Source organism: Aulostomus chinensis, chromosome 15 (assembly GCF_037954235.1).
Source record: "Aulostomus chinensis isolate RoL2024-O1b breed Wild chromosome 15, RoL_Achi_v1.0, whole genome shotgun sequence".
Taxonomy (NCBI): Eukaryota; Metazoa; Chordata; class Actinopteri; order Syngnathiformes; family Aulostomidae; genus Aulostomus; species Aulostomus chinensis.
In genome coordinates, this window is record NC_141334.1 from 15,239,802 (window position 1) to 15,261,778 (window position 21,977).

Consider the following 21,977-nt stretch of genomic DNA (forward strand, 5'->3'; position numbering starts at 1 on the left):
AATACAAGCGGCCGAAATGAGTTTCCTCTGCAGGGTGGCTGGGCTCTCCCTTAGAGATGCGGTGAGAAGTTCGGTCATTCAGGAGGGACTCAGAGTAGAGCTGCTACTCCTCCATGTCGAGAGGAGCCAGTTGAGGTGGTTCAGGCATCTGGTGAAGATGCCTCCTGGACACCTCCCTCTGGAGGTGTTCCAGGCATGTCTGACCGGGAGGAGGCCTCGAGGCTGACCCAGGACACGCTGGAGGGATTATATCTCTTGGCTGGCCTGGGAACGCCTCGGGATTCTGCCGGAAGAGCTGGTGGACGTGGCTGGGAAGAGGACAGTCTGGGCTTCCTTGCTGAGGCTGCTGCCCCGTGACCCGGATCAACCAGATAAAGTTGAGGACAACGACAATGACAAGTTGAATCAAGGATGACTGGACTTGGATGCGAAACCTGATGACATTTCTTGTCTCATCCAAGTGTCCTCTTCAGTTTTGAGACATTGGAAGTGAGACGCTGTTATTTCGAGTCTGTGGGGTTATTGCTATGGTCACTGATACCTCCGTTCTCCTGGATTTTGAAAGGTTAGGTGTTGTTGGAGTCACCCAGGGACTGGTGTTCAAAACAGTCACCTCGGTCACATCGGGTCAAATGTGAGCTGAATCTCCTGGGGGAGGATGGGGGGACAACATTGTAGGAAGGGATAAGTGCTGTCTCTGCTGATGGATGTCTTTGATGTCAGTTGCTTCCTTCACTCCTCTTTCAAAACATCTGTCCTCCCTGTCCAAAATGTGTATCACGTTTTCCTCAAAGAACGCCACGCTGGCTATGCTGTGACCTCACAACGATGTCTCCTACCGTGGCCTGAAGAGTTCTCAGAGGAATGGTGCTGCTGGTTCATGTGAATGGTGTCAAATTTAAAACCCAGGAGCGTCTGCTGAGCACACTAACATCAGGAACAACAGGTTAGCTTTCCTGGACTGTGCTGTACATGCTGAAGAAAACAGGAGCCTCTACACCGGAGCATACAGGAAACCCACATTCGCAGATAAATACATACTCCCACTCGCTAGGAGCTATGAGAACTCCGAACCACTGAGGTGATGATGTACCAACAAACCTGTCAGGCACAAGAGAAGGAGCGTAAACACCTGCAGGATGCACCTCAAGCTTGTGGGTATCACTGAATGGAGTACACATATGAGAAACTCAGCACTACATCCCAGTGCAAAAAAAATGGTCTACTTGGAAAATACCGGAATACAGGAAAAGCAATCTAGTACAAGGCATCCAGTGCAGTGAGGAATACACAGACTTGTACACACCTTAAGAACCTTTAAACAAACACAACATATACTGTATATTTTAACTGATTATTCCCACCGAACCAAACGAAACAACAGTGAGGCAGAGTGACTTTTTCTGGACATCACTTTCTAAAAATGACACCTGAGTTGACCTTGGTGTGACAGGTCAACATGGCTGCTGTGAAGACGGTCGTTCTGAGTGTATTTCTGTCGTCCAGACTGCGTCAACAGTGAACATACAGAGGACATTGGAGAAGATGTTACGTTGTGGTTTATTCATTCTGACTCCTAAGTGTGCTGTGAATGGGCCTCCCGCATATTTTCCTTTGTGGTCACTCAAACGTCAGTCTTCCTCACCTGAGTTCCTCAAAGCCTGTAGCTTTGTTCTCATTTTTAAAGGCTGGTCCCTCTCATGGTACACACTTTTCTCCTCCTCCCGTTCCCATGTATGACACGAATGTAACGCTCAAAATCACTGTCATTTTCAAAATATTTAAAGATTTGATTGAGAATAGCGCTTGGAATTATAGCTCATGTAGCTCGTGATTCTCCGACACGGACGAATCCTCTTGAAATATTCACTTCCACCAATTACAAGCTGAGTGGTCAGGTGCAATACACAGGCTAAATAACATTATGTCCTGCCACAGCTGCCATTACAGCGCTTTTAATACTTAATTTTGTCTGCACCTGATAACAAATGGTTTCATCATGTATCACTCTGAGTAATGAACGTCCTGCCTCTCACGGTCGTCTCAGTGATGGGACCAGTCAGCCCAGTGTATGAACGCACCGCTGCTGTCCTCATTTAAATCATCGTGAACTCATTCACGGATGTGTCAGTCAAACAGGGGCTCATGATTTGTTAATTTTCATAAAAATGTGTCAGGACAATTTTTATTGATTTCTCAGGTTATATTGGTTGTGTGAATAATTACACCACTGGCTTGGCGAAACCAGAGGGAGACACGCTGGTGACAATGATGACTGGCATTTCCTGTGGATAACAAGTAGTTTCACCTCATATAGTTTGCCAGACTAAAAAATTGCATCTTGCAGACTGCAAAATGATTCAGAAATGCTTTGAGGAACACAACAATGAATTTCAAGATGTTGACTTCACCTCCTAAGTCCCTAATGGCGGGAGGTGCAGGACAAACAAGCCTGATCCACCCTGCAACTTCCAGGACCTCAGTACACCTTCAAAGGTCTTTGGAAGTCCGTGAGTCCATAATAATAAGCAGGAGGACTTAATTTTATGGCTGATGAGTGTACAGTATATACGAGTACTGAAAAATGCTCTGTGAGAGCCTTTAAAGTGGGGAACATGTATCCCATAATCACATTTCACCCAGACCTCCCTCAGGCTTTTCCATCCCTCTTTGCTGTAACTGGAAAGTTGACATAAACACACGAGTAAAGGAGACACACTGAGTAACTTTTAACTAACTAAGCATTACTAATGACTGACTCGTCGTTATGTAATGTACCCTTTATTATGATCCCACTGGGGGGTGACGCGATCTTTGTATTCTTTATATATTAGAAGGCGATCGCTGTGTTCTGTTCCAGCGATCCATAGCAGAGACGGGTCTCTCTTGTTCATGGCTTTACCCGACACCCAAACAGCTGCACTGCCACGTTTAACATTTTCCTGCCACTGTGTCAGTTCACAAGTATGTTACTAAGCAGTGGTAATGTAAGTAGTTATTAACCAGTGATCCAGAATCTCAGAGTACTGTAGATCACATCTGTTCAAGAGCCTGAAGCAAAAGCACACACACCAACTCATCTGCAGCAGAGCTACTAAAGCCCACTCTATTTTCAGTTATGGCTCTAGCAAGCCGAACTATCATGAAGTCTTGACCTTCTATATATAGTAACTCTGACCCAATCCCAAAGGCCATGATATTTGAAAGGCATATCTTGTTAATGTCAGCTAGAGCCGGCAGACAACACTAGTACATTACTAGGAGTAGGACCGCAGCATATGGCGGAGGACGGTGTCTGCTGAGCTGTTCCTGGTGGGATGCAGTACTGCACGCTTATCATTATCTCGTTAAAGGGAGGTTTCTGCTGTTTGACTCAAATTGGTTAAAAGCTGCATAAAATGGGTGGCGGTTATTCCAGTGTCAAGATGAGACCGGATTTCACTGCACTTTGAATAAATGTTGACAGCAAAAGTATTGGGAGTAAAAATGTCTTAAGTTGCATGAATGGACGGGGGGCAAAACAATCAAGGGGAAAAACAAAAAAAAGGATCAAACAAGAGCTGCTGCTGTCGAGCGAAACGACAGCGGGACAAAAGCTAAACAGAACTTAAATTGCAAGAGGTGTTTGAAATGGTAAGCGGCGTTTAATGGCCAGAGGAATTTTTTAATTTTTTAACATTTTTAACGCTGTATATCTCTCTGCATCATTTCCTGTTATGGTTTCTTTAATGTCCCCGCGTGCCAAATGACCTCGCGAACACAGAAACCATCACACAACAGATGACAAAGATTGAAGCTGGCGTGCCCCTGATTTGTCCATTATGATGAGCAAATTATGTTCTTACATGTCTACTGGCTGTTCTGTCAGATAGAACATCAAGCGTTTCAAGACCACACTGAACGCACCGCCGAATGGACACTGTGAGGAAAATAACAACATATTGTTCTTAATGTGAAGGGGAATTGTTTTTGAGGAACGGGTGGAGTTGTTGCAGTGTAGCCGCTGAAACGGGTCTGCAACGTGACCGGTTTTATTGAGTAGGAATTTTATCTCCTTATTTTAATTTATGCTTGTCTATTGGGAAACAAACACTGACAAGAATAAAATTTCGAATCGTTATAATCAGCATGACTCACGATTAATTTTAACTTGAATTTTAGTCCTCTAAACATGAAGTCAGTTACCGCAAATGCACTTAATTCTTTCCTGTCTTTATTATTCAGCTTATTTTTGTAGCATGCTTATGACATAATTTGTAAGACTCCTTTTTCTCTATCTCCAAAGATAGACGGGAAAATAAATGAAGCATCAAATTTATCAGTGTAGGCATTGCAGCGAGTTTTTGGACCTGCTGTGTTGATCATTCTTTGTTGATATCTAAAATTAGGCGTGGAATTCAAATTGAGTTTCCAAATATGACGAAATGAATATGCCGTTATTTCACATACACTCAACGTGCTTGTCTGTTAGGTGCAACTTTAAAGCAATAAAGCGTTTCAGCAAAGGTTTTCATGTAACTAAGTGTCCTGCACTGTACATTCAAGCCCTTGTCAAAGGAGCTCTCCTGGTGATCATGAAACTCAGGTAGATCTCTGTGGATTTCACAGTAGAGGGAGTCTGTGTGCGAGGTGACATCCCTGCATGTGTGCAGTACCTTGGGCTTGTATGCAGCATGGAGGACGGTGACGGTGTTTCTGTTCCAGTCTGTCAATGACAACGGAACAATGAGCGCGCTGATGCTTGACGGCAGACTGGTTGAATTTGTGGGCGAGATGGCATCTAGTCAGAAAAGTTACCAGTGGACACGGACAGCTTTTATTGCCTCTGAGTATATTGTTAGAGAGTGGAGCTCCGACCGCTTGTCCCCTGTGTTCCTGAGACGGGAACTGTTATTTGCAAAGTACCGCATTCAAACAGGTGTTATGTTCCCATCCATGCTTTTGACCCGGGAGTGAACGCCAATTAAATGTAATCCCATTTCAGGAAAAAAAAGTTGAGTGTATGTGGGGTTTTTGGTGAGTGGCTGTACGGTGCACTCACATTCATTCAGGTGGCCTCCAGCTTGGTGATGTCATCAATGAGCTGTACGACCCCGATGTTGTCTTCAGGAGGATTGTATGTTACGTTTGATCGCAGGAGCAGGACTGATGTGAAAATGCACTTCTGTGTTAGGCTCTACTGGAACAGACAGAACCGGGCAAGCAGGGAGATCCACCCCTCTCCTCTGTCCCAACTGCTAGTTAGCTTAGCGCATTAAATGGTGGAGGAAGGGGAAGTGTTAGCATACAGAAACAGAAATACTACATATACTACTACTACTACATATTAAGAGCTCCTCTCAGTATCACACAGTACAGTTCAGCAGCCTCCAAAGTCAAATGAACCAACTCCCCTCTAAAAAATGTTTGTTTGCTTTATTTGTACATTTATAAATTGGCGAGTGTATATTGTAGAGCTTTTTTTTCCCCCTAAACCTGGAGCTGACATTTCAGCAAAACATTATTGCAGTCGTGTTCCATAAACGTATCTGAAAGCTGTCTCACACGATAGCATGTTACAGGTGCGCCCTACATCGCCCACCTCCATGTTATAAACATTCTTTTGCTCTGCATTCTCTCCGTGAGCATTCAATCTTTCATTTGGTTCTATTTTTCCTTCTTCTTTCTTTTACTCTCACTTGCTGAAATGTTCTTGTATTTGTCTGGCTGGTGGGTTCAGCTATTTCCAGGAGGGCAGAATTAAAATTTTATTTCTACAACATCAGGAGTCACGAGATTGGAAGCAAAGCATAAAAAAAGAAGAAGAAGCTTTATCAGAATCCTGGGTGGGGGGGGGGGGGGGGATGCTCGAGTTTCCCCAAGGTTTCATTAGTTCAATATGAGATTTAATTCTTTGATTCGTCTGTATTCATTTGCTAGTTGGAACATTCTGAAGAAGAGGCTATCAATAATGACATCACATAGTTTGATCTGGCCGTTGACTCCCTGTCTATGTTTTGCGCACACACACACACACACACACACACACACTGTCTGTTGGAAGGAAAGCTGTTTAGCCTCCTTTGCCTGAGGAGAATGAGCTTCTTTGTTTACATCAACGTTATGGACTAAAGCAGATCTAACTACCACTTGGCATAAATTGCTTCCTTCCAACGAAACTGCAGCAGGCAGTAGTTGGATCTCAGCCTTACGTGTTGAATCCTGCCTGTTAAAGTACATTCATCTGAACAGTAAAATCTGAACTTGTTCAATTAATTTCCATGCAGCGTAAAATCATTTATCTCCAGCTTCTCTGCTGTGGTTTCTAAGAAGGGCGGAGATAAGTGGGCTATTATTGTTTTTTTTATTCAAAGAATGTTATCTGATGTTCAACAAAGGGCATTTAATTGCATCTCAGTATTTCTGTTGTGTTGGATTAAAATGACGGCATGATTGCAGAATACCAATCGTCCGATTGTCTTCCTGGCAGAGTTGCGGTTAAGACTCAGGTCACTCAGGGCTTATTTTGGTCTGGCAGCCTGCGACCAGCACAGAAGGAACACTGTCACCTGGTGGTTAATGGCATCATGTCACATCTCATAGGACAGGAGCAGCAGGAGACACCTGCAAATGCGTGGAAGCAGGATGGTTAACTTCAGCTGCATGTCATTCACAGAGCCCATGTAGGATGCAGGTCTACACACATTTGTTTACCTCCTGCACTAATACACCTCCAAGTAAACATTTCATCAGTCTTAACTTTCTTTTTTTAAAAACCAAACAAATTGTTTGTCCAATTTTTTTTTTTCTTAGCCGAAAATGTGAGGATACAAGATGCTGCATTACAGGCTGCAACAAGGACATTCTTTCCCAGTTTGGAAAGAGTGAAATTTTTATTCTAGTTTTGAATTCCAGTCCCTTTACGTTTCTGTTTATCTGCTTGAATAGCGGCAGCACTGCAGTGGATCCAGACTGATGGTTCAGCTCCAACAGAGAGAGGCGATGTTTTAAGAGTTCTTGAGAGAGTGTGGCACTCGGACAGAGACAGGCCTTGAATAAAGCTAATTTTACCTTTGAAGCTTAGGTCTGAAAATGTCATTTTAGTGTCAGAATGTTCAGGAGATATGTGGCTCGTGAAAAATGGGTCCAATATTTATTTTGGTGACAATGGGTGGGGAGGAACTGGCCATAATCTGACTTTCTGTTCATTTTTCCCATAAGATTGAATTCAGCACCTTCCACTAGTCCCCTAAAGGGGCGGGGCTGTAGAGCCCCTGGTGTTAGAAAGAAACCCAGTCTCACCGCCTTCTGTGATGGCATCACATTCTGATGGATTAATTAACAACGTGATGGCATCACATTCTGATGGATTAATTAACAACGTGATGGCATCACATTCTGATGGATTATTAACAACGTGATGGCATCACATTCTGATGGATTATTAACAACGTGATGGCATCACATTCTGATGGATTAATTAACAACGTGATGGCATCACATTCTGATGGATTAATTAACAACGTGATGGCATCACATTCTGATGGATTAATTAACAACGTGATGGCATCACATTCTAATGGATTAATTAACAACGTGATGGCATCACATTCTGATGGATTATTAACAACGTGATGGCATCACATTCTGATGGATTAATTAACAACGTGATGGCATCACATTCTGATGGATTAATTAACAACGTGATGGCATCACATTCTGATGGATTAATTAACAACGTGATGGCATCACATTCTGATAGATTAATTAACAACGTGATGGCATCACATTCTGATGGATTAATTAACAACGTGATGGCATCACATTCTGATGGATTAATTAACAACGTGATGGCATCACATTCTGATAGATTAATTAACAACGTGATGGCATCACATTCTGATAGATTAATTAACAACGTGATGGCATCACATTCTGATAGATTAATTAACAACGGGATGCCATCACATTCTGATAGATTAATTAACAACGTGATGGCATCACATTCTGATGGATTAATTAACAACGTGATGGCATCACATTCTGATGGATTAATTAACAACGTGATGGCATCACATTCTGATAGATTAATTAACAATGTGATGGCATCACATTCTGATAGATTAATTAACAACGTGATGCCATCACATTCTAATGGATTAATTAACAACGTGATGGCATCACATTCTGATAGATTAATTAACAACGTGATGGCATCACATTCTGATGGATTAATTAACAACGTGATGGCATCACATTCTGATAGATTAATTAACAACGTGATGGCATCACATTCTGATGGATTAATTAACAACGTGATGCCATTAACAACGTGATGGCATCACATTCTGATGGATTAATTAACAACATGATGGCATCACATTCTGATAGATTAATTAACAACGTGATGCCATCACATTCTGATGGATTAATTAACAACGTGATGCCATCACATTCTGATGGATTAATTAACAACGTGATGACATCACATTGTGATGGATTAATTAACAACGTGATGCCATCACATTCTAATGGATTAATTAACAACGTGATGGCATCGCATTCTGATAGATTAATTAACAACGTGATGGCATCACATTCTGATGGATTAATTAACAACGTGATGGCTTCACATTCTGATGGATTAATTAACAACGTGATGGCTTCACATTCTGATGGATTAATTAACGTGATGGCATCACATTCTGATGGATTAATTAACAACGTGATGGCATCACATTCTGATGGATTAATTAACAACGTGATGGCATCGCATTCTGATAGATTAATTAACAACGTGATGGCATCACATTCTGATGGATTAATTAACAACGTGATGGCTTCACATTCTGATGGATTAATTAACAACGTGATGACATCACATTGTGATGGATTAATTAACAACGTGATGGCATCACATTCTGATGGATTAATTAACAACGTGATGGCATCACATTCTGATGGATTAATTAATGTGATGGCATCACATTCTGATGGATTAATTAACAACGTGATGGCATCACATTCTGATGGATTAATTAACGTGATGGCATCACATTCTGATGGATTAATTAACAACGTGATGGCATCACATTCTGATGGATTAATTAACGTGATGGCATCACATTCTGATGGATTAATTAACGTGATGGCATCATGAATCTGACCTGATTTACGTGATGTGGTCTCGACTAACCCCAAGCCCGAATGGAAACGACTGAATGTGTTGCAACAATAGCCGACCAACATAAATAGAGACTATATTAAGAATTTAACTGTTATATGATATATTGACCAACTGCACAGCAGGTCGTGACCACATCACGTAAAGCGAGTCGTGACCACTTCACGTACATGAGGTCATATTCCTGATGGCATCAAGTTGTTAATTAATCTATCAGAACGTGACGTCATCACGAAAGGCTGTGAGACTCTGTTGTCTAAACTGAATACAGGAAGTGACTCACACATTGAGCACACTTCCACGTCTTCAGTGGGCCTATATTCTTAGTAAGCTAACCCTCAATAATCCCACAGCTGTTGACTTCAGAAAAAACTTCAACAACAGTGAAATTATCATCAACTTCAAAGTGGCTGGAAACATTGACGATTACCTTACATCCACATTAAGCAACTCTCTGCAGTTAAATGTATGAAGTGCATTTTCTAATACGTCCTTAAATCTGATGCGTTTCCTCTTTTAAAGCATCTAAACTCTCTGTACACTTTTATGGCTGCTGTTGCTGGACTGGATCAGTGGGAGGGACGAGGAATAAAACCTGGTTGTTATGGTCCTGACTAAAATTTCTGACACTGATCTTAAATCTTGATGATAGTCTTTTTTGCTCACCGATTCTGCAAATATAAAAGTGAGGCAGGGTGAGACATTGAGTGGCAAATCAGGTAACACTTTCCTTATGAATATTGATATGTTTTCTGAAGGTCTGAACAAACCTTTGGGGTCTGACAAGTGAAGCCAATGCGGGAGCCACATTCTTTCTCATGGCCAGCAGGAGGCAGTTGCAGTGAATTGTATTGACGTCTATGAGAAAATACCCCAACTTCTTACTGAATTTTTAAACTCAACAGACATTTTCCTAACACCTTTATGGTCTTCCAGCTCCACTGTCTCATCCTAAAGTGGTTGCTTATGATCTTAAAAGCAAAGGCAAAGATGAAAGTAATTCTGGCTTTGGCCATCCAGAGTCTCTGATGTTGGACTGGCTGCCGCTGTCACACGAGGCTTTGTAGCTGCTGAGAAGTTCAAATCCAACCCATTCATTTATGATACCGCTTCTCTCTTCCAGAGTTTGTGGATGCAGGTGAATTAAGCTACTCCTGTAAAGCTGCTGTGTTTTGCAAGTGAAACCCAATAAGATTTGATAAGGAAGGGAAGGACTGAGATTAAATAAGTGGATTTCATACTGGATTTGAAATACATAAAAACCACTGAACACATCTGCGACTGCAGGTTTTTCCTCTTGTGGATTCCCCATTTTCCCTGTTGTCTCCTCTTCAAGCGTCTAAGTTTTCCTGGCAACGTGGGTGTGACTCTCTCTCCCTGCACGCACCTGATCATCTTCAGTCAACCGTGCAGTAATTGAACCTGAGCTTTGCCAGATTCTCTCTTACCTGTTTGGTTCTGATCTCTGCTGTTCAGTCAGTAAACTCTGAGTAATTTCTTCTGTAGTTTTTTCAAGTCTTTTCTTAGACAGGAAGGTGACGTCAGCCAGTGTCGCCTGCCTGCTTCCCCTGCTCAGCTGTTTACTCTTCCACAGCTTCCTTCTGCCAACTCGCCGTCTGCCAGCCTGCAGCCAAAGTCGTTTCACTCTCAAACTGAACAATAAATATGGAACTGCTTTGCCAGAGTTTTGGGTCCAAATGCAACCAGCCGTTACACCCAGACTACTATTTGATAAATAACTCAAACATAGTTTGTAATTACATTATTGATAGCCAACATAAAGCATGCTCAGTAATCATGGTTTGGTTCAATGTAGATGGAGCCTAACTTTAAATCATATTGCTGCACTAAATTAGTGGAGCAGAATTTGGAAATCCTTTATTGTATTGTTGAACACAATCCTTTTCTCACAGTAACATGTCACAGCCACCTGTGGAAAAGATCTTCTGACTTTAGATCACCAGTATTGTTTGGTGTTGTCTATTCTGAAAAAATATGTGACGAAATTGTGTATATATATATATATATATATATATATATATATATATATATATATATATATATCTGTGTGTATATATATTTATGCACGTGTATGTGTTTATATATGCATAAGTCTACATATGTGAGTGTATATATCTAAATATATGTATATGCTTTTATATATATATGTATGTCTGCAGCTACTGCGTAAACTTTTTTGACAGTACATTACTTTTTATTCAAACATTCTCTGACACACCGATCCAACATAAACATAACTGAAAACTCATCAATAATTTACCATACACACTATTGCAAACCAATTTAGATAAACACACTTTAGCGGGCTACTTGTTTACATGCGGCACAGTTCTGCTGACTGTGTGTTATTCGGTTTGTTTAGAAATATCAACAGCTTCGTGGTACTGAGCTGCACAACACAGCCAGCACAAACCGCAGGAATGTTGTTGGCTGTTGGACAATACAAGCAGAACGAGAGGGCAACTTCGAGAGCAAAGACCTCTGCAAAGGTCAATGACAAAATAAAGTTTATGTTTGACAAATCTGCCCCCAAATTTAATGGGTTCCTCAGCCTGCGTTGAGTTCCTCCACCATGTTTAAATCAGCCTGGTAGTTTTTATTCAGGATCTGCAAAATTCCTACACATTAATAATAGATGTCATCACTATAAATATGTCAGGTTTTTTTTTTTCTGTCTCAGCTGAGAGAGGGAGAAATTAATGAAAAGGTGAAATGGAAAATCGCCACATGGTGGTGCGGTGGTTAGCACTGTGGCCTCACAGCAAGAAGGTTCCTGGTTCGAGTCCCAGCTCAGGCATGGGATCTTTCTGTGTGGAGTCTCCATGTTCTCCCTGTTCCTGTGTGGGTTCTCTCTGGTACTCCAGCTTCCTCCCACAGTCCAAAGACATCAAGAGGGGACGAGGCTGATTGATACTCTAAATTGACTGTAGGTGTGACTGTGAGTGTGAATGGTTGTCTGTCTATATGTGTTGGTCCTGTGATGGACTGGTGACCTGTCCAGGTCCCGACCCTGCCTCTCGCCCGAAAGCCGCTAGGATAGGCTCCAGCCCCCAGCGACCCTTAACAGGATAAGCGGAAGAAAATGGATGGATGGAAAATCCACCCTTTCTGGATCTTGAAGATTTTAATGGGTTACTCCTTTAGCTAAGATGCATTCTTCACTCTGAGAGCTTTTGTGTAATCCTACTGACAGACGCCAAGACAAACCAACCAACAGATACGGGGGAGAACATGCCCTCCTTGGCGTTGGTAATAAGCTGCAAGTAACCGCTATTTGCCTGAAAGCAGTTTGCATGGTTTAAGTCCTGAGAGCTTTCACATTTTCAGATTTAGCTCAATATTTTCGGCTTTTTTTTTCCTCTGTGCACAACAAATGAACACCTCTTTTTCCTCATCAAGGCCACAGAGCTTTAGTCTGCCTTAGAACAAAAAACAATAATTGCCTTCAACTGGTTGCTGAACACAATACGATACAAAACTAAGTTTGGTACATTTTGAGTATGATTGTGTCCCAAAGGGAGGGACAAAAATGATAACAGCTGCTTGAATGAACACACTCGTGATCTTGTGCATTGGAGTAAAACAGTTTTCTCTTATCTTTACTTTTGCTGATGGTTCAGTGCACAATAGTTCTGCTTGGTTGGTTCTGGAGGCAGTGCTACTTAGTCATAGTAGAGCTTTGAGTTTAATGCTAACATCCCCGAGCTAACATGCTCATAATGACGTTGCTAACATGCTAATGCTTACAGGGTAGTGTTTACCGTGTATTCGCTTTGTCTAACTGCCGCTACATGTACAACTGAGGCTGATGGGATTGACAGTTGTTTGGCTTTTTTTTTTTTTTTTTTAATTTTAACTTTTTTAAAAAGTAAAAGTTTTTATGACCACCTGGACCAACAGACTGATCTTGCCATCTACATTCACACCGTGTCTATGAGGCAGATGGACCGAAGTGATGATTTTTAAATGCAGTGAAGTCTTTCATACCTTTTTGGAGGACGGTAACTCTCATCGAGATGGTAGGTGTAATGTTCACAAACACACATGAGCCTCTGAAACACACCCAGGATGTCATCATTTTCCTCAGTGTGTTTGACACCTTTGTGGCGGCTACATGCTGTATGTGTGATGATTAAAATCTAGTTGCAAAAGTCTCTGACAGTTTAAAGCAGTTCTCTAGCTTTAGTGTGGCTCTGTTTATTTTCTTAGCAAACTGAGGATCCAGTTAAATTTTCTTTTTTATTTTTGAGGCAGAAAACATTTGAGAAGGTAACTGACTTTCTGGAACTGTATGACATATATTATCCACTGCGTTTGGAAATAGTGATAAAGAGTCAGTAGTCACAGTTGAGTGATGGTGCTGATGTTGAAATGCAAAATGTTGAAGAGGAAAAACTGATGATAAGTCAGGAAATGTATAACCACTCTGTCTCTATGCTAAGTAGCAGCAGCAAAGCTACGGTGGACATTAACCATCTAAAATGAACCGTCTGACGAGGACACCGCTTTGATTTTAGTGCAGCATCACTGCTATGTGACTGGCAGGCAGATGTGTTGATTTGTGGAAGCGCTTTTTCTCCGATTTTGCTCCTCACATTTTTCTATTTTCCTCATTCACATTTAAAAATAATATTTCATTGTGGTACAATTCCATATCGGTTGCAGTTGTGTATCTCTTCAAAGTCTGCCTATCACAAACCACCAAAAATAGTTCATCCTTGAGTCCCAGTATATGTGTGTGCCAAATTTAAAGGTCTCCAAAGGTGCTCCTGAGATAACGCATGGGTGGGAGTGAGCCGGATGAATAACCTGCAAACATACTGAGCGCATTGAGACATAAATATACACAAATGTTCATATTTTAATGAGTGTTAATCAACGAGGGAATGCTCTAAATACTGCTCTCCACCTTGTAGATCTGTTGTGTATACACATTTATCTATGTACCCATTGTACTTGTGTGACTGTATGTGGCTCCTACCTGTAGATCTCCTTGCTATGTAGCATCCAGTGTCCTGGACCGTCCCTGAGCTTGTCCACGTGCTCGTATAAGTAAGGCATGGCATGTGTATATATAGTCTTCATAAAGTGATTGTCATGGCTCTTGATGCATACGTGCAGAGATTACAAATACAGATACATTATCCTGTGCTTTTTACTTACAGTGTAGATACACATTGATATTGTAATATTGTCTTGCACTTTAGAAGCTGTTGTGAGAGTTTGACTCTCAAAAAGGCAATAAACGTAAGCCAAGACAAATTATATCACTGTTACAGGCAGTAGAGTGTAAACGGAAAACACATTTTTGCGAGCAGTCATTTCAGAACCAACCCCCAGGTTCGGTCTATGATATCTATGATATTTTTTTGTGTTAAATAGGCTGTTTGCATGCATTTGCTCTCAGTCTCTCTCATCGACTCTTATTGTTTTACAAAGTATTCTTGAAATACATGTCAAATTGATTTGGAGATTGATTTCACTCTCAGTTGGGTTGGTTACACACTTTTGTAAATGCAAAAATCTCATTATCAATATTTGTCCAGTATTTCAGCTCGCAATTATTGCACACCTGATAATAATTTTTTTAGGTGAGATGTAGTGAAGGTGAGCTCGAGCCCCAGTAAAATGAGTGTGAACTTGCTACTGCTCGTTATGGTTGCTGTCAGTTGTAATATGGCGTTAAATATGGATTTTTTTTTTTAAATCGATGCCTGCCGGGGACTATGGCTGTATATTAGCAGTAATACTACTTTTAGGTATTTTTACAGCTGTACCAGTATGAATCACGTAAATAAATAATTGAAATCCCAGAAGCTGTAAACTATTATCCATCCATCCATTTTCTATACTGCTTGTCTGTTAAGGGTCTCGGGGGGTGGGGAGAGCTATCTCAGCTGGGTGAGAGGCGTGGTTCACTCTGGACAGGTCGCCAGTCCGTCCCCGGGCCATTAGGTGTAATTAGGGCCTCGGTATCTTGCTCAAGGATACTTCGACAGAGTCACCGGGGGAAGTGAGGATCGAACCAGCGACCCTTTGGTTTCCAGACTGCCACTCTACCTCCAAGTCATGCGGTCCTGTAAACTATTATGACTGGTAGAACGTTGATTTCAAGTAGATGGAAAAGTTGCTGCTACTCAACTCCCATTTATTCATTCAGGCTGAGTTGTCTTTTAGGCAAAAACATGTCAGTACATTCATTATTGATGTCCTCAGATCCAAGATACAACAATGACTTCATCCTCACAAGGAGGATTTATACCCTCACACCTTTCAGGGCTTTGGGGTTTTTTGGGGTGATTTAACTGTCACAAGCCATATATGGACATCCTGTACCTGCCATTTATAGCATTACCTCATGTTGGTACAGGAAATGGGGAGAAATATGGTGAACTATATCTTGTGCAATGTCAGCCCCCCCCCCCCAGGGTGGTTTCAGGACATGTAGTAGCAGTTTGTTAACAGCTCTCAGAGTCTAAATTAAACATAATCCGTTAGGTTATTTAGCTAGACAGATCTATCAGCTCAATTTGATTCTGAAAACATTTTCTTTCTTTCTGCTCATACATCCATAGCTCTCCTCCATTCAATTTACTGGTACCCTTATTTTTCATTTGTACTCATTTCAAGTTTTTTGCTGGAAGAAGAACGTAAAACACTTTGTTTTCTTTTGAAATAAAAGCCTGTTTCTATACCATACTGTAGATGTTTTTTTCTACCCTATATGGCGTATGTCAGTATAAATTAATTTTCCATGTATAAAGGTACTTTAGATTGATTTATCCAAGCAAGTACAACATAAATGGAAATAAAGCATTACTCTTAATCCTCTCTATTGCATGCCTTTAATGTGAAAAGGAGGACCAGGGATGGATGTGGCACTTTTGTGTTTGTAGCTCCGAGGACCATTTCAAATTGCAGACTTAATAATTATAGTTTAAGTGATGTGCTGCCAAGTAGAAATTCACTTGTGCAACCTGCCTGCTGCTGGGATTGAGGCAACTAATATGTATGTGTGTGTGTGTGTATGTATATATGTATGTATGTATATGTGTGTGTGTGTATATATGTATATATATATATATGTGTGTGTATATATATGTATATATATATGTGTGTGTATATATATGTATATATATATATATATGTATATATATATAATCGTTGGAGAATGTTGTTTACAAGTAGCAGGCAAAGTAATTTTGTTGAGCTAAATATGGCAGACGAAGCTTTGTGAACACACCTTGAGAGACACTTGTCATTGGGATGAGAGTCAGAGCAGAATCCCCCCAAAAGATGGAAGACGGATCTGTAGTCTGTCAGCCTTGCTTAAGGACACGTCGGCAGCATGGAGAAATAGAGAGAGAGGAGATGCCACTCCTATATTGACTCTCTGATAGGATGGATGGAGAATTAACACGCACCTGCTTTATCCCTAAACATCAAACGCCATTTAGACCTCCATGGCAACGCCGCTGATAGTTTAATGGGCAGCGGGATTGGTCAAAAGCAGCTGACCGCGCCCTCAACCCATACAAGCTACCTACCCAACTATTACCATCAAGTGTCGGGGGAATGACGGCACTGCTGCTGCTGCTGCTGCTGCTGCTGCTCGGTGCGGCGGAGGAGAGAGAGAGAGAGAGAGAGAGAGAGAGAGAGAGAGAGAGAGAGAGAGAGAGAGAGAGAGCATCTTTGTCTGAGAGGAGCAGCTCGGGGCTTCCCTGCCTGCCTTCCTCCGTAGCATCTCCAGATAAGAAGACCATATCTGTTTGAAGATAGAGGTCACTTTTTCATCTACCGCATCAATCTCTGCTCTATTTGTTTTTTGTTTGTTTTTTTTTTGTTTTTTTTTTCCCCACCCCTCGTTTATGCTGTTCTCCTGCCAGGCTGCAAGGAATAATCTCGCCGTATCCATGTGTCGGATCGCCGGATGATGCTCAGGTAAATGACACCTCCTCCACACAAACGACCTCCTCACGGACGCTGGTAATGAGCTTCACAGCGCTGCAGCACTAAACTACCAGATAAGCTGTCTTCTATTTGATCATTCTCATGGATGCGAGCCGCTCGCCGGTTATTGACACTTTCTCCTGGAGGTGTCTTCTTAGGGAGAATTCACTTAAACGCAAACCCTCCCCCCGATTTAAGAGCGACCCCTCTTTGTTATCAGAGTCAGCTGAGGTGGGTGGAGGAGAGGTATGGGTTCCAAATCCAACACGGATGCGGATGAGGTCGCTTAATTGCGTGCCGGAAGACATGCCCTGCGTGGTCGGGCTACAGCACATGCAGCGGTGGCGTTTGCTTTGAATATGGAAATGATAACCTTTTGTTTGCACAATCCACGCGCCGCATCAATTTTAAATATAGATATAAAAAAGTGGAGTTGGTGTGTGGTTTTTTTTTTCTTTTTCTTTTTATCATGCTGCTCCCAGGGCCCTTGTCTGTGGAAGGCTTGAGGTAGCCTATTTATTATTGAGAAGGGATTTCATGTTCTGTGGCTAAAGGATTGGCCGGTTTAAAGATAGGAAGGAGAGAGAGAGAGAGAGAGAGAGAGAGAGCAGTGAGTCAAGAAGCCTCCACAACATTTGCAACAAAGGCAACCACACTTTGTGCAATCCTTAAAAAAACAAAGGGAAAGTTGCCAGCTGTAGAGAAAAGGTGTCTTACCTGAGTGGCATGTTACCCAGCATCCACAACCCTGGAAGATGCTGCTGCTGCCCTCACATGATAATGTCACCAGTTCACTTGCTTTAAAATGATAAAATCTCTCTTTTTTAAAAAAAATGTGCTTTATTTTTTTCTCTCCCTTTAACCGTAGGTCTTTTGGCCCAAAAACCTAATAATTGGATTATTATTATTTATTTAAAAAACAACAACAACACCTCCTGCTCTTCCTGTAAACCTATTTGCTTTGCAAATTCTCCCCCCAACTGTAAAACAACACCTTCTGTCTGAGCTGGAAGTCTCGAGTTCAGGGAACAGCAGCGAGGCACAAGCAGCATCTGCTTTCCTGTCCACCTGAGTTAGGTGACCACCTCTGCTTGTTGCATGCTATTTTTTTCAACACCTCACTCCTGGTGGACAAGTGTTGCATCTTCCATCCGTCTCTCATTACCACACGCTGTTTAGGCCGCCACTCTTAAATCCCTGCTGCCTGTGCTGACAGATTCATTTAAAAGCTATTGCAATCTTTAGTGCAGCCACTTTGTCTCGTAAACGAGGGCCACTTTGACAACAATACAGTTATGGATTGCAAATGTGAACTCATGAGCATATACAGTGTTGTGACTGTGTTATTTTCAGCAAGCATGGGTGTGTCACTGTCTTTGCCTTTTTTTTTGTTTTTCTCCAGCCCCCCCCCCCCCCCAGTTGTTGTTATACTGCATTTTATTTCCCTTTGGTCATGCTCCTCGTATATTTTCAGCTCAGTACAATTCTCATGTTTATTTTTATTCCTATCAGCTCTAATTTGGGTTGTGATAGTGATTCAGAAAAACAAAATGGTGTCACTGCTGCCTCTGCAAGCAACACAATACTACTTGTAATTAAAATAATGTTATGAATGATAGCCTTTAGCCGTTGACGGAATATAGCTGCACGGTACGCGGTTACTCCACGTTTTGCGTAATAGTTCAACTTTTTTTAAAGCCGGTATGTCCTTGGTATTAGCAGCTGCTGGAATAAATATTTGAAATGAAGAAATCCACCAGCCATTATGCAAAGAGGGGACGGGTGATTATTTTGGATGACGAGAAGGAAGGAGGACGCTGCTTGAATTAACGACAGGGCAGAGTTGACAGGGTGAGTGGACGGTATGTGTGTCACAGCTCAATAGCTTCAGCATGCACACTGGGGCAGCAGAAGGTTACAGATATTGTGTGGCATTGCGAATCGTGTCGCTTCCTCTCTATCATACCCCATCAAGGTCATATCCACAGACTGAAAGTGGTGGCCCTGGCCTTTTCCACTCCTGGCTCTGGCAGAGGAATGGGGCCCGCGGACCACTGCTGCTTCTAATCAGGGCTGACGCGTGACTCAATTGCATGCCAGCTGCACAGCCAAACAGGGATTATGTCCCTGGATGGTGAAGACAAAAAAAAAAAACAAAAACAAAAAAAAAAGGTCACTGTTGAGATCGTTGTCTCTCTGCACCTTCGGCAAGTTTACAATGTTTGTTATTTGTGTTGGTTTTTTTTTTTGTTTCGGTTTTTTTTTTTAATGGAGTTTGCTCAAATAACTTCAATAAATACATCAATAATTCATAATATCCACACAAGACATATAGCCAGCAGCGTTATATGTGCCAGCTTTTCTTAAGAGCAGAATCCAGATATTAACTCTGAGATATCTAACAAGAAATCTGCGTTTCCACCGGTAGCTGATCTGGAATGCTTGATTGATATTGTTACATATCTGTGAAATAGTCAGTGAAATTGCAGGTTATTTTCACCGCAGGTGGTACAGTAGGTGGAAGGGAGTGAAAGGTGCCCTATAATTTTCTGTAAGCAGAATGCTACTCAGGATTCAGCAAATGTTGGTGCACTGTAGCCTGTCAAACCAGAGAGACGTGGGGACAGGAATGTTTTTTCGAAAAGCTCGGCTGTGATTCATTAAACCAAAATTTAAAAAAAAAAGGCACAAAAATGTACCTGATCTGATTTTTGTTGTTTGTTTGGTTTTTTTTTTTATATACTTGAGAAAATGCAGCCAATATGGAATGAAACATCTCTCGTGTTTTTCATTGCCAGTAATCTCGTTGGGGCTGTGTGAGTTTGAAATGTGTTTTTTTTTCTTTTTTCTTTTCTTTTTCTTGGTTGTGTATGAATTATTGAGGATCGGTACAGTGCTGTTCAACTTCAGGTATCCTGTATGTTATTGCAGTGGGTGGGAGAGCTCAGGAAGTAGAATGAAAACTCAAACCTGTGATATCATCTGCTACAAAGTCTAGATTTGGCTCACTTGTAATTATAGCCACTCACCGGGTTTTTCTCTCAGGGATATTGGTACATTTTCTGCTGCTTAGCTGACAGTGTTACTACACAGATAAAAGCTCACCAGGTACAGCAGGAGAGGGGGAAAAAAGAAGAAGAGGCATTTTCTTCCTCCAGGAGCAGGTGCAGCTCTTACAACTGTTGGCCTCAGAAGGGTGACACAAGAGACTCCAGTCTGATCTTAGATGTTCGAATATTATAAACTCGTGACAACAAAGACACTCAGAAATAAAATCATATACGTCTCACTAATCATAAACTGCCCATTTCTGTTGTAATTGCTCCAACATAGCATAAAAGATAATGAGTTCTCAGCAGGCCAATAGAAGCCCCTCAAGGTGATATTGATGATAAGCATTCATTAGGAAGCGTTAGATACGTGACCCAGCAGTTGGGGGAGGCAGGTTAGGCTCCGTGTCCCATTCAGGTGTCAGAAGTGTTACATTACCTTGCAAATGTGAGTACTTCAACTCATCCATCGTTGTTACTGTGTGACAGCAGGAGGAAAGGAGGCTGAAACTGCACTGTTAACCAAAATGTGCCCAGGCAGCATTATCGGTGCCCTTAGAGATATAAAACACAATATCACCTGGCCAGGATATACATAATGCAGTTACAGTGCACAGAAGACTGCTCCTACACAGCCCTGACAGCAGGAAATGTATAGGTGGCAAAGACTAACTGCTACCCCCTGTGCTTCTCTTACTGTATCATTCAAAATCTGCATTTTTACTTGAAGCTCTAGTGTTTAAGACTGTTTGGAATTCCTGAGAGGTCGTGAAATGTGTAGAATATTCAAGTAACATGAATAAAATAGAAATGTATGATTACTTATCTTGTCAGGAACAGACACAAATATAAACATTTTTTTATTCTAATGAACAGATATGCATGCAAATGTCTTGTTTTAACCCTGAGGAAACTTTGAGATCTCGACTGTAAAGTATAGCTGCTGTAACTTTGTGGTATTCTTAACATAGAACTTTGCAAAACTTTGTTGACTGGAAGTAATCCTCCGCGTCAAATACGGTTCTGTGACCTCTCAAGCCCTGCAGATGTGCGCAAGATGCTAATAGTGTGTGCGTGTGATGGAAGAATGGACAATACACAGTGGTATAAACCTCAAAATGTATTGTTTATTCCTGTTAATTCCCATTAAATTACATATGTTTATATTAAATTGTAATATATTTCTGTTAATTCCTATGTATCCCCATATATTCATGTTGATTCCCAGTGTCCAAATCTGTTGCACTTAAGAAGATGAATTCCCCTAATTCCCAAGCTTAACTTCCCATGGAAAATCTCTGGAAAGGTTCTGGTTTCAGGCGGTTTCACCTACATTTTTTTAGCCATGTCAGGTAGACAAAACCACAATCTTGCTAATTTGCTTGCTAACTAGCCTGCTAACTAGCCTGCTAACCAGCCCGCGAACAAGCATGTTAACATAACAACCTCACAGCCCTGGAAGGTCCCCTGGCTTTTGTTCTGAAATCGCAAAAACAACAGAACATTTCCACCTTTACAAGACACAAGCCCATTTCATAAAGCAGTGACATCCATGTTGTCAAGTCCCTTCTTTTATTTAGCGCTCTCAAATCAGGAGAAGCTTCACCAATAGTTGTGCGTGTTTGTCCTGGTGTTAGAAACTTTCTCCTTCTTTTTTTCCCCCCTAACTTAGTCCTTCCTCTGAAAACTGAGCTTTTCTTTTGTCTAGGGCATCATCTCTAAAAGCATTTGTTTGGCACTTCTTCTTAGCTTTTACTACCTCCAGCTGCACCCCGATTTTGTCCCACTTCAGC

The 21,977-nt window shown here is 41.5% G+C and overlaps 1 protein-coding gene across 6 annotated transcripts in view; it reads left to right on the forward strand.

Moving 5' to 3' along the window:
• The first annotated feature begins 16,761 nt into the window (after positions 1–16,761).
• The window catches only part of nrxn2a (neurexin 2a), a 126,160-nt gene continuing 120,944 nt past the window's right edge, over positions 16,762–21,977 (forward strand). For all 6 annotated transcript variants that reach the window (XM_086179143.1, XM_086179144.1, XM_086179139.1 and 3 more), the window contains exon 1: positions 16,762–17,125. The gene's annotated coding sequence lies outside the window, so the exon portion shown is untranslated. The remainder of the gene's footprint in view (positions 17,126–21,977) is intronic.